At 48.9% G+C, this 12,103-nt stretch overlaps 2 protein-coding genes across 2 annotated transcripts in view; one reads left to right on the top strand and one right to left on the bottom strand.

Moving 5' to 3' along the window:
* Positions 1 to 12,103, bottom strand: part of LOC141121985 (uncharacterized) — a 641,331-nt gene that overhangs the window by 132,513 nt on the left and 496,715 nt on the right.
* LOC141121983 (uncharacterized) overlaps positions 1 to 12,103 on the top strand; it is a 289,647-nt gene that overhangs the window by 254,706 nt on the left and 22,838 nt on the right. The window lies entirely within an intron of this gene.

Raw genomic sequence — 12,103 nt, 5'->3', positions numbered from 1 at the left:
GCTGATCTCTGTAGGAGTGTCCTCCTCTATAAATGTCCCCGTTATTCCATCCTCCTCCATAGACTGCTGATCATCCCTCACATAACTCTCTTCTTCTTCTGATATAACCTCAAATTCTATATCGATTGCATCTCCACTCTAAATCAAGAAAATGAGAGAGAATCATCTGTAAGATATAAGATTTATTATTGTGACATCACATAAAAAATCCACACATCATCTCTAGGAGTCCATGTTCTAGATGCTCCATCCCACCAACCTTGTAACAGTGAGGGATGGTGTGATCTTCCTGTGTGGAATCCCGGGAATACAGAGGACGGGGACATCTCTCTGGTGGGTTTCTGTAGCTGGATGACTCCACCATGGTGTCCTGGTACAGATCTTTGTGTTCTTTTAGAAACTCTGACTCCCCCATCACCCCATCCTCATCATCCTCATCTTTTATCTCTTCTTTAACTTCAGTTTTAGAATCTCTCAGATTTCCACTCTGAATATATAATAAAAATGACATCAATGGTAACAATGCAGATAATGTACAGATCCTAATGATACTATCAGTGATTGTTCCTCATCTACCTGATGATGGTGAAGGATGGTGTGACCTTCCTGTGTGGAATCCCGGGAATACAGGGGACGGGGACATCTCTCTGGTGGGTTCCCATTACTGGATCCATCTGTAAGAAACACACACACTGACTGAATACATTGTTTCTATGTGTTTATCAGATGATGGGGGATCTAGGTGGACCCTCCGTACTGCTCTCTCCTTTACAATAAAGTCTCCTCTTACCCGGTGATGTGAGGGGCGGCTGATTGTCCATCATGACGTCCTTGTAGAGATCCTTGTGTCCTTCTAAATACTCCCACTCCTCCATGGAGAAATAGACAGTGACATCCTGACACCTTATAGGAACCTGACACACACAATGATACAGTCACCATCCAGACACATCCCTTGTCTGTTACTGGATAATGTCCCAGAATTCCCAGCACCGCTCACCTCTCCTCCATGATCTCTCTGGTGACTTCTAGAATCTTCTTTGTATTTCTCTATTCTATCAGGGAGGGAGGTGGAGGCAATGTGATGGTCATATGATCTCCAGACTTCACATGAGGAAAACTCTACATCTGAACACAAATAGTAAAATCGAATGATATTCCCAGAATCCTCCTCACCTCTCCATTCAGGTTTCCGTTTTATTAAAGCCCACCTAAGGTTGATGTAGAATTTACCCACACAGGACCCCCACTGTGCAGGTTAAAAGCTTGTTGCAGGCATTCTGACATCATTACATACAATGCAGGACCAACGGTCCCACTTTGCTATTGAGGATGCCAAAGGTCCGCCCACATCCTAAGAGCATCAGAAACGAAAAAAGAGATGGAGGGACATTGGGAGGAGGAGCTGTGAGGTCAGTGTGATGTCATAGGACATATAGACTCTGGATGGAGGGACATTTGGATGGGAAGATTTGAGGGGTCCTCTAAATGAGGCTCCTGTGCAAACCAAATCATTGTTCCTGGGTGTGTCCTTCCTCTCCTAAACTGAAGAGTGAACTTTGACCTTTACCATACAGAAATCTGTCAGGAATCTGTGAAAGTAAGCTCTCATGTGATCAGGTGATGTGCGGAGGAACGGAGTGTAAATAGCAGACAACTTTCTCCAGAGCTCCTAATGGTGGGGATGGATTTTGCTGAGTGCTGGTGCCAAGTTTCCACCCCCCCCAGGATCACTGCAGGTGTGGAGAAGAGCTGTGTAAGAAGATATGGAGGAGAGATGAGGAGGAGATCCAGGAATCAGGATAAAGGTCAGGACAAGCAACAGCCCATCCAAGAGATGAAGCCGGGGTCACTACACAGAAAATCAATCCAAGGAAACAACAGGCAGGACGAGGAATAGCAAGAAGGAGCTCAGAGACAAATGAGAATATTGCTCAGCCAATGGGAGATTATCTCAGCATGACTTACATAATGAAGGAGATGAGGGGGAGAGGAGGAAGTCACTTAGGGTGGGGCTTGACAAATTTGCTTTGAATCTATGAAGCCAGCTAAAAAAGTTAGGAGAGATTTTAAGTGTGGGTTTTTGGTGCCTGGGGCAGGGCAAGTAATTTGTGAGGTGCAGAACACAGGACGTGGGGTGCAAGGTGCAAGAGAAGGGTGCAGGACATGTTGTGTAGGGTGCAGAATGCAGGACATGGGGTGCAGAACGCAGGACATGGAGTGCCAGGTACCAGAGAAGGATGTAAGTCACCACAGGACATGAGATGCAGGAGAAGGGTGCAGTGTGCAGAATGCAGGACATAGTTACATAGTAGGTAAGGTAAAATAAAGACAATAATCCATCCAGTCTGACCTGTGTAGGTGCACATGTGTCAGTGTCAATAATCATTTCTCATATCCCTGTATATTGTGTTCTTTAAGATGCACGTCCAAGAGTCTCTTAAAAATATCAATACTCCCTGCAGCCACCACCACTTGTGGAAGAGATTTCCACATTCTTACTGCCCTGACATTGAAAAACCCCTACGCAGCTTAAGGTTAAACCGATTCTCCTCCAATCTCATTGTGTGTCCCAGTGTCCTCTCACATCCCTGAGATTGAATAGCTTTTTTCCTTTGCTGGGATCACCACTGAGATATTTGTAAATAGCTATCATATCTCCTCTCAAGTGTCCTTTTCTCCAGCGAGAATAAATTTAGCGATTGTAGTCGTACCTCGTATTTGAGGTCCTTCAGCCTCGTAATTAATTTAGTTCCCTTTCTTTGGACTCTCTCCAGCTCCAGCACATCCCTTCTGAGGACTGGTGACCAAAACTGGATGGAATCTTCTAGATGTGGCCTGACCAGAGTTTTTTTAAAGTGGTAGAATTTTTTTATCTGTGAAGAAAATGACCAGTTACACTTACCGGTAACAGTGTTTCTGGAAGGTCTTCCAGGACGGCACCCTGAGAGATGACTGGTCCCACCTGACAGGAAACACAAATCAAAGAAGAGGTCAAAAATCCCGCCCCTCCCTGTGCTCCTCAGTTGTGAAAAAGTACTGACCCACACCAGTGCACGAGACTGAGAACCACCTCAAATGTTCATACAACACCAACACACATAAAACGGGTGGGAAGTAGGCCTGCCGTCCTGGAAGACTTCCCAGAAACACCATTACCGTTAAGTGTAACTGGTCATTTTCTCAAGTTGCCCTCCAGGACAGCAACCTGAGAGCAAGTAGCTCAGGCCTACCTTAGGGTGGGACAACAGCCTGTAGAACCTTTCTACCAAATGCCAAATCCTGAGGTGACAGCAGTTCCACCCTGTAGTGCCTCAGGAAAGTGTTCTGCCTTCTCCACGTAGCTGCTCTGCAGATCTGTTCTACCGATGCTCCAGCCCTTTCTAGGGACCGCCAGAGACCGTGTAGAGTGTGCCTTAAGACTAGTGGGAATCGCTTTACCAGGCTGCTCATAGGCTATGGAAATGGTCTGCCTAATCCACCTTGCTATGGTTGCTTTTGATGGTTGCTGACCCTTCTTCTGGCCGCAAAAACCAACTAATAAGTTACTGGACCTTCTAAAACCCTTCACTCTCTCTAAATAAACTGACAGACACCGTCAGACATCTAAACAATGAAATGAATTTTCCTTCTCGTTCTGAGGATTGGCACAAAACGAAGGAAGGACAAGCTCCTGTGTCCTTTGGAACCGTAAGGCCACATTCGGAAGGTACAGGGGATCCTGCTTAAGGATAATCCTTTAAATAATAAGAAAAAGGCTCTTTTACAGACAGAGCCTGGAGATCACCTATCCTCCTGGCCGTGGTAACGGCTAGCAGAAAGGTTGTCTTAAGGGCAAGCAATTTAAGTGGGATCTGAGCCAAGGGCTCGAACGGTGCCTTGGTCAGGGCTCCGAGGACTAGGGTAAGATCCCATGGTGGAAATTGGTTCATTTGGTTCATTTGGTTCATTTGCACCAGGGAGATCCTCTGCCTAGCCGACAAAAATCTCTTGATCAGTGGGTTCAGTGCAAAAAAAACTGGACAAGGCTGCCACCTGGACTCTGGGAGTCTTAGTAGCTAGACCCTGATCCGTGCCATCCCAGAGGAAATCCAGGATTGCAGGTATCTCCTGCTGGGAAGTCCCCCTCGCCTTACACCAATGCGAGAAGACTCCCCAGAATGTGGGGTAAATACATCTGGTAACCGGCTTCCTACTCTGTAACAGGGTGTCAATTACTCTCTCTGAACACCCCCTCTGCCGCAGGCTCTCCCTTTCAAGAGCCAAGCCGCTAGCTTGAAGAAACCGGGGTTTGGGTGGCAGACTGGACCCTGTAGGAGAAGGTCCTGCCACGCCGGAAGATGCTGTGGAGGGGACACAAACCAATTTCCCAGGGTAGGGAACCAGGTCCTCTTGGGCCACCAGGGAGCGATTAAAATCAATCTGCCCTTGGACTGACTCAGCTTCTGCACCAACTTTGGTATCAGAGCCAAGGGGGCAAGGCATAGGCCAAGTAGAAGTCCCAGTCTTGGGCCAATGCGTCCACCGCCTCGGATCCTTTCTCCCTGGACAGTGAAAAGAACCTCTTCAGCTTCCTGTTCCCTCTCTGCGCAAAGAGATGGATCTCCAGTCTGCAGAAGCATCAACACACGAGGGAGTACACTTTGGGGTTCAGTTCCCACTCTCCCTGGTGAATCGGCTGTCGACTGAGGTAGTCTGCTTCAACATTGCAGACCCCCTTTTAATGCACTGCTGAAATTGAGGGGATCCTCTGTTCCGCCCACTCCAGGAGTTTCTGAATCAGGCCCAAAAGAGCATGGGACCTGGTGCCCCTCGGTGACTTAGGAAGGTTACTGTGGTTGAATTATTGGAAAAGGGTCTGAACCTCTTTCCCCTGGATTCTTTCTTTAAATGCCTTTAGGACTTCAGTGACTGCCAAGAGCTCCCGGAAGTTGGAGGAAGAGCCCCTCTGAACTTGGTTCCAGACACCCTGGGCCCGCAGTTCTTCCAGATGTGCCCCATAACCCCAGGCATCGGTTGTCACCCTGAGGGGTTGGAGCTGAGCCCAGAGGTGACCCTCCCCCAATCTCTGATGGTTGAGCCACCACTGTAAAGACTCCTTTACCCCTCCTGAAATGGAGACCTTTTCGTCTAAGGTTCCCCTTTTTCCATCCCAGGAGGATAGGAGGAACTGCTGGAGAGTCCTGGAGAGGAACCCACGGCACCACAGGAATACAAGCTGTCATTAAGATGAGGACTCTCATAACTACTCTGAAGGAGACCTCCTCTGCCTCTAGGAGGGACGAGACTGCAACTATCAGGCCCTTTACTCTCCCTGGGGGCAACACAAGCTTCTGTGCCACCGAATCTACCAATAACCCTTTTTAAACCTTGGTCTGCACTGGAGTCAGAGAGGATTTTTCCTGACTAATTAACCACCCCAGGGACTCTAAGGTACTTACTACTTTGTCCAGGTCGGACAGTAGTAGATCGCAACTCTGGTTGTAAACCAAAAAGGTCATCCAGATAGGTAGGTAGGCGGGTTAGAAGGAAGGTTGGGGAAGGTGAGGAGAGTAGTTCCAACCTGTAGCCCTCTCTTATTATCTGTAGGATGTGGGGGCTTTGAGTGATCCTTTCCCACTGAGTGACAAAGTGAGAGAGCCCCAACCCCACCCTTACCTCACCTGGTATCTTTGTCAGTGGATTTTGGGCCGGAAAAGAGGAGGCCTCCTTTTTGCTTGCCCTTACCAACTCCCCATTTCTTGCCTTCCTTCTTGTCCCTGAATTGGCTCTTAACCTGGGGACCTTGAAAAAAATCTTCCCCTATCTTTCTTAGGCTTTACCGGAAACTTCTCTGTAGACCTAGAAAGGGCCTGGTCCATCCCAGAACCAAAGAGTAGGGAACCCTCAAAAGGTAGACCACACAAACGTGTCTTAGATGTGTTGTCCCCATCCCAGGTCTTAACCCACAAGGCCCTCCTTGCGGAATTCAGAAGAGCCGCCGGCTTAGCGGTCGTACGTACTGTTTTGACCACTGCGTCTGCCAAGTAGGCCACGGCTCTACCAATCACCTCCAAGGAGACCTGCTTGGACTTGGAAGTTCGCGACACATGGTCCATCAACTTTGTGACCCACATGTCTGCGTTCCTGGCCACACAGGCTGATGCCAAGGCTGGACTCATGGCCGCAGCACTGGCCTCCCAGGCCCTGCGCAGAAGGGTCGCGGACCGTCGGTCTATTTGGTCCCTGATATTGCCTGCATCCTTGAAGGAGAGGGCAGATTGTTTGGACACCTGTGCTAGGGAAGTATTTAGTCTGGGTGTCTTAAAAAATCTTTCCTCCTTGAATGGGCACCTGCGTTTCCAGGTCTTAAATTTTAAGAGCTTCCTCTCAGGCTCCTTCCTTTCTCTCAGAATGATGTCTTTGAGGGCCTGGTGGATTGAGAGAACCCTGGATTGGGGTTTAACCAGGCCTCTATACATCCTGTCCTGGGCAGAAAACAGAGCTGTAGGCTCTTGGATCTCTTGTGACGCATACACTGATCTAAGGAGACCCTCCATATCATCTATAGAAAAGATGTGTCTGCCTGGTCTGGAGTCCTCTTCCTCCCCCTGGCTGTCCTCTATTTCCTTCCCCTCATCAGAAAAGTCTAATGCCCCGTACACACGGTCGGACATTGATCGGACATTCCGACAACAAAATCCTAGGATTTTTTCCGACGGATGTTGGCTCAATCTTGTCTTGCATACACACGGTCACACAAAGTTGTCGGAAAATCCGATCATTCTGAACGCGGTGACGTAAAACACGTACATCGGGACTATAAACAGGGCAGTAGCCAATAGCTTTCATCTCTTTATTTATTCTGAGCATGCGTGGCACTTTGTGCGTCGGATTTGTGTACACACGATCGGAAATTCCAACAACGGATTTTGTTGTCGGAAAATTTTATAGCATGCTCTCAAACTTTGTGTGTCGGAAAATGTGTGATGGAGCCTACACACGGTCGGAATTTCTGACAACAAGGTCCTATCACACATTTTCCATCGGAAAATCCAACCGTGTGTACGGGGCATAAGAGTCCTGAGAGGGCAGTGACCGCAGGAGTTCAGGGCGTCTAAATCTGCCACACGGATCCCGAGTTTCTGCTCTATTAGTGGGGGGCCCTCCCGTGAGGATGAACCTTCCCCTGCCTGGGCCCTACTAGAGTGGGGCTCGGGTTCCCTGGGTTTTAGGGTTGCCTGGAAAGCCTTGAGGGTCGATAACATCTCCGTCTGTACGGAGAGAAAGTCCCTCATGACCTGAGAGGTCTCCTTTCCAGCTAACTTGTGGATACACTTGTAGCAAAAAAGGGTTTTGTGTGGTCCTGTGACAACTTGTCATTACAGTATCCACACCTCTTGGAACGGGAAGGGGTCTTAGACTTAGGACGCTGGTGACCACCTGGGCAGTAACATCCTCCCCTGAAAGAGACACATTTTCACGCTTACTTCAAACAGAAATCACCCGCTACTGTACCCTGCAGGGATAAGAGTTAGGGGGACCCTCTCCCCCTCGTTACACCCGCCAGCTAGGTAGACTCACCCCCTGTGGTCTCCTCCACTGCTGTTGCCGCTGCTGGCCCCTCCTCTCGCTCCATCTCTACACTGCAGCTTGTCCTGCTGAGTGGTGCTTGATGCAGGCCAGAGACACCTGCCTCCACTGACGGCCAGACCTCCGCTCCTGGTGTCCTAGGACGCCACTATTTTGCCAAAGTCTCAGAGACCCGGAAGTAACCCTTCCTCGTGGGACATGCTGCGGCATCATTTCCGGTGCAAGGGAGGAAGCTGCGTCATTCCTCTTCCTGCCACTGGCAAGATGGCACTCGAGCACCAGTCGGCGCCATCTCCTCTCCCCTGCAAGCCACAATACGCGACCTGGAGGGCCAGGAGTCGGGGGCCCGCCGCAACTGCGTGCCCCATGGGAAATCCGACCGCCAGCTCCCCCGCTAAATGGACACCCGCCAGGTAAGGGGGAGATAGCAGGAAACAATGGTCCCTGAAGTTCTGGGTACCCCACTGTACCCAGGATCCTTCAGCACACAGGGGGGCTCTTCCAAGCTCTGCTGCCCCCCTGAGGAAGATGGAGAAACCCCCTCAGGAAGGGCAAGCCCTATCAGACCCAAAGGCTTCACAAGCCTGCGGTCCAGCTCCACCAGCCCTCGGCTTTGGGTCTGTTAGAAAACAACAAAACGTTTTCCTGTAAGGAAACACAATCAAAAAAACTGAGGAGCACAGTGAGGGGCGGGGTTTTTTTACCTCTACTTAATTCGTGTTTCCGGTCAGGTGGGACCAGTCATCTCTCAGGGTGCTGTCCTGGAAGACGACTACAGAAATTTCCCTTTCTTTATGTATGCTAATATTCTGCTGGATTTGGTAGCTGCAGCTTGACATTGTATGCTATTGCTCAGTCTGTCTTCTACTAGGACCCCCAGATCTTTCTCTATTATTGACTCCCCCAGAGGTTCTCCCCCCATGGGGTGCAGGGTACTAGAGAAGGGTGTAGGTCACCGGAGCACATGGGATGCAGGAGAAGGGTGCAGAATGCATGACATGGGGTCCAAAACATGGGGTGCAGAAGGGTGCGAAACATGGGGTGCAGGGTACCAGAGAAGGGCGTAGGTCACCGGAGCACATGGGATGCAGGTGAAGGGTGCAGAATGCAGGACATGGGGAGCAGGGTGCAAAACACAGGACTTTGATTCGTGCTGCGTACTGGCTGCTAGACCGGTGAGAGAGGCCTATCCAGACGAGCAAAGAGTGTGTCTCATGAGGGGAACACATTCTGAATAGTAGTTGAATTCTACCGGGACATTGTGTCAAGAGAACCCTACCAGAGAATATTTGAGTTTCTTCTGCAAGTTTCCTTTCTACCTCTTTCCTGCTACTTCCTAAGTCGTTTGTGTTAATAAAGCATTGAAAACGTACTCCAGTGTTGGTGCGTGTGTCGTCCATCAGTAAACTCAACGGAACCCCTAGACCCGGTGCCGGTGAAACAGAGGGAAGCAGAGTGAAGGTAACAGACCCGCTTAAACCAGCAGCTCCACCGTGAGTTATTGCTACACATGTATGGCCAGCTTTGGAAACAAGATATATTAATCATCAACTGATCCTCCTTAAGGGGTTAATCTACGTATATCCACACTATATATGTGTGTATCATCATCTGCTGGAGATAAAAGACATCACAATGACTATGGAGGAAGAGGACGGACATGACGGGGGGGTTACTGGGTGTAAATAGAAAATAAGATCTTATTACCTCCTCTACTGCAACTTCCAGCAACGTCTCCCTTCTACTTTCTCCCGACTCACCTCTCACCCGGAACTTCCTGTCTGTACCTGACATCACTTCCTGTCTGTATTCCATAGAGACTTTCTATCTGGGTAGAAGTGAGATCACCATCTTGTGGAGCTCAGAGGAACTGCAGCCCAGAGAAATGTCTGGTAGTGTGAACACATCCTTGTGCTGTGTGTGTATGTACTGTATATCCTTATAGATGGGTCATCTCCACTCCCACCAAGGGGGATAGAAATATATTACTGCTCGGGGGGGAGACATTTTGGCCCCTTTGATTTTGCAGTAAAATTGATTGCAGATTTAGTCATGTAGAACATCTGTTATATGGATACAAAGAGCCCCAGCCGAGAGTAAAGGGTGGAAATGGCTCCTGATCCCCAGATTTGGGCAATTATGTCACCAATATAAATAGAATAAAACCCGCGCTATGTGTAACAACTCAAATACCTACAAAAATAACTTATACCGGACTGCTGCTGTAACAAAGGTAAGTATTCCCTTTATCAACTAGAAGAGCATTATGTGTCACAGCGCTGTCCTATTGTGTGTGCACATAAATCATCACAAATACACTAAAATATGTGGAGACATTCATATATAAAGTGCTAGGAGCTCAAATAATATTCTCTGCAGATCTACTGCTTCCACTTTACACCTACTTCATTGATCTTATGGTGTTTATCAATAAATTAAGAGCTCCACCTCTTCATACACACTCAGGAGCTCCGTCTCTTCATACACACTCAGGAGCTCCGCCTCTTCATACACACTCAGAGCTCCGCCTCTTCATACACACTCAGAGCTCCGCCTCTTCGTACACACTCAGAGCTCCTCCTCTTCGTACACACTCAGGAGCTCCGCCTCTTCATACACACTCAGAGCTCCGCCTCTTCATACACACTCAGAGCTCCACCTCTTCATACACACTCAGGAGCTCCGCCTCTTCATACACACTCAGAGCTCCGCCTCTTCATACACACTCAGAGCTCCGCCTCTTCGTACACACTCAGAGCTCCTCCTCTTCGTACACACTCAGAGCCCCGCCTCTTCATACACACTCAGATCTCCGCCTCTTCATACACACTCAGAGCTCCGCCTCTTCATACACACTCAGAGCTCCGCCTCTTCATACACACTCAGAGCTCCTCCTCTTCGTACACACTCAGAGCCCCGCCTCTTCATACACACTCAGATCTCCGCCTCTTCATTTACACTTTGGGCTCCTCCTCTTCATACACACTCAGAGCTCCGCCTCTTCATACACACTCAGAGCTCCGCCTCTTCATACACACTCAGAGCTCCGCCTCTTCATACACATTCAGGAGCTCCGTCTCTTCATACACACTCAGAGCTCCGCCTCTTCATACACACTCAGGAGCTCCGCCTCTTCATACACACTCAGAGCTCCGCCTCTTCATACACACTCAGAGCTCCGCCTCTTCATACACACTCAGAGCTCCTCCTCTTCGTACACACTCAGAGCCCCGCCTCTTCATACACACTCAGATCTCCGCCTCTTCATTTACACTCAGAGCTCCGCCTCTTCATACACACTCAGAGCTCCGCCTCTTCATACACACTCAGAGCTCCGCCTCTTCATACACACTCAGAGCTCCGCCTCTTCATACACACTCAGGGCTCCGCCTCTTCAGACATACTCAGAGCTCCGCCTCTTCAGACATACTCAGAGCTCCGCCTCTTCATACACACTCAGAGCTCCGCCTCTTCATACACACTCAGAGCTCCGCCTCTTCATACACACTCAGTGCTCCGCCTCTTTATACACACTCAGGGCTCCGCCTCTTCATACACACTCAGAGCTCCGCCTCTTTATACACATTCAGGGCTCTGCCTCTTCAGACACACTCAGAGCTCCGCCTCTTCATACACACTCAGGGAGGAGAGAAAGGGGAAGGATATACAGTATATATACACACAGTACAAGGCCGTGTTCACACTACTAGACATTTCTCGGGGCTGCAGTTCCTCTGAGCTCCAGCAGGTGGTGATCTCACTTCTACCCAGATAGGAAGTCTCTATGGAATACAGGAAGTGATGTCAGGAACAGGCAGGAAATTCCATTTGATAATACGTAGAGGGAAGATACTGCAGGATTTGGCGGCAGAGGAGATAATATGTAGATTAACCCCTTCAGGGGGATCAGTTGATGATTAATATATCTTCATTCCCTGATAGAATTGAGTAATACAAAGAAGATTCTAGAAGTCACCAGAGAGATCATGGAGGAGAGGTGAGCGGTGCTGGGAATTCTGGGACATTATCCAGTAACAGACAAGGGATGTGTCTGGATGGTGACTGTATCATTGTGTGTGTCAGGTTCCTATAAGGTGTCAGGATGTCACTGTCTATTTCTCCATGGAGGAGTGGGAGTATTTAGAAGGACACAAGGATCTCTACAAGGACGTCATGATGGACAATCAGCCACCGCTCACATCACCGGGTAAGAGGAGACTTTATTGTAAAGGAGAGAGCAGTACGGAGGGTCCACCTAGATCCCCCATCATCTGATAAACACATAGAAACAATGTATTCAGTCAGTGTGTGTGTTTCCTACAGATGGATCCAGTAATGGGAACCCACCAGAGAGATGTCCCCGTCCTCTGTATTCCTGGGATTCCACACAGGAAGGTCACACCATCCCCCACCATCATCAGGTAGATGAGGAACAATCACTAATAGCAGAGCTTGACTAATTTGCTTTAAATCTAGGAGCCAGTTAAAAAAGTTAGGAGCCAGTTTTTTTTAGAGTGGTATGTATTGTCAG

This window comes from Aquarana catesbeiana, unplaced genomic scaffold (genome assembly GCF_042186555.1).
Source record: "Aquarana catesbeiana isolate 2022-GZ unplaced genomic scaffold, ASM4218655v1 unanchor236, whole genome shotgun sequence".
NCBI lineage: Eukaryota > Metazoa > Chordata > Amphibia > Anura > Ranidae > Aquarana > Aquarana catesbeiana.
Note: the sequence above shows the minus strand (reverse complement) of the source record. Positions and strands in the feature narration are given on the sequence as shown.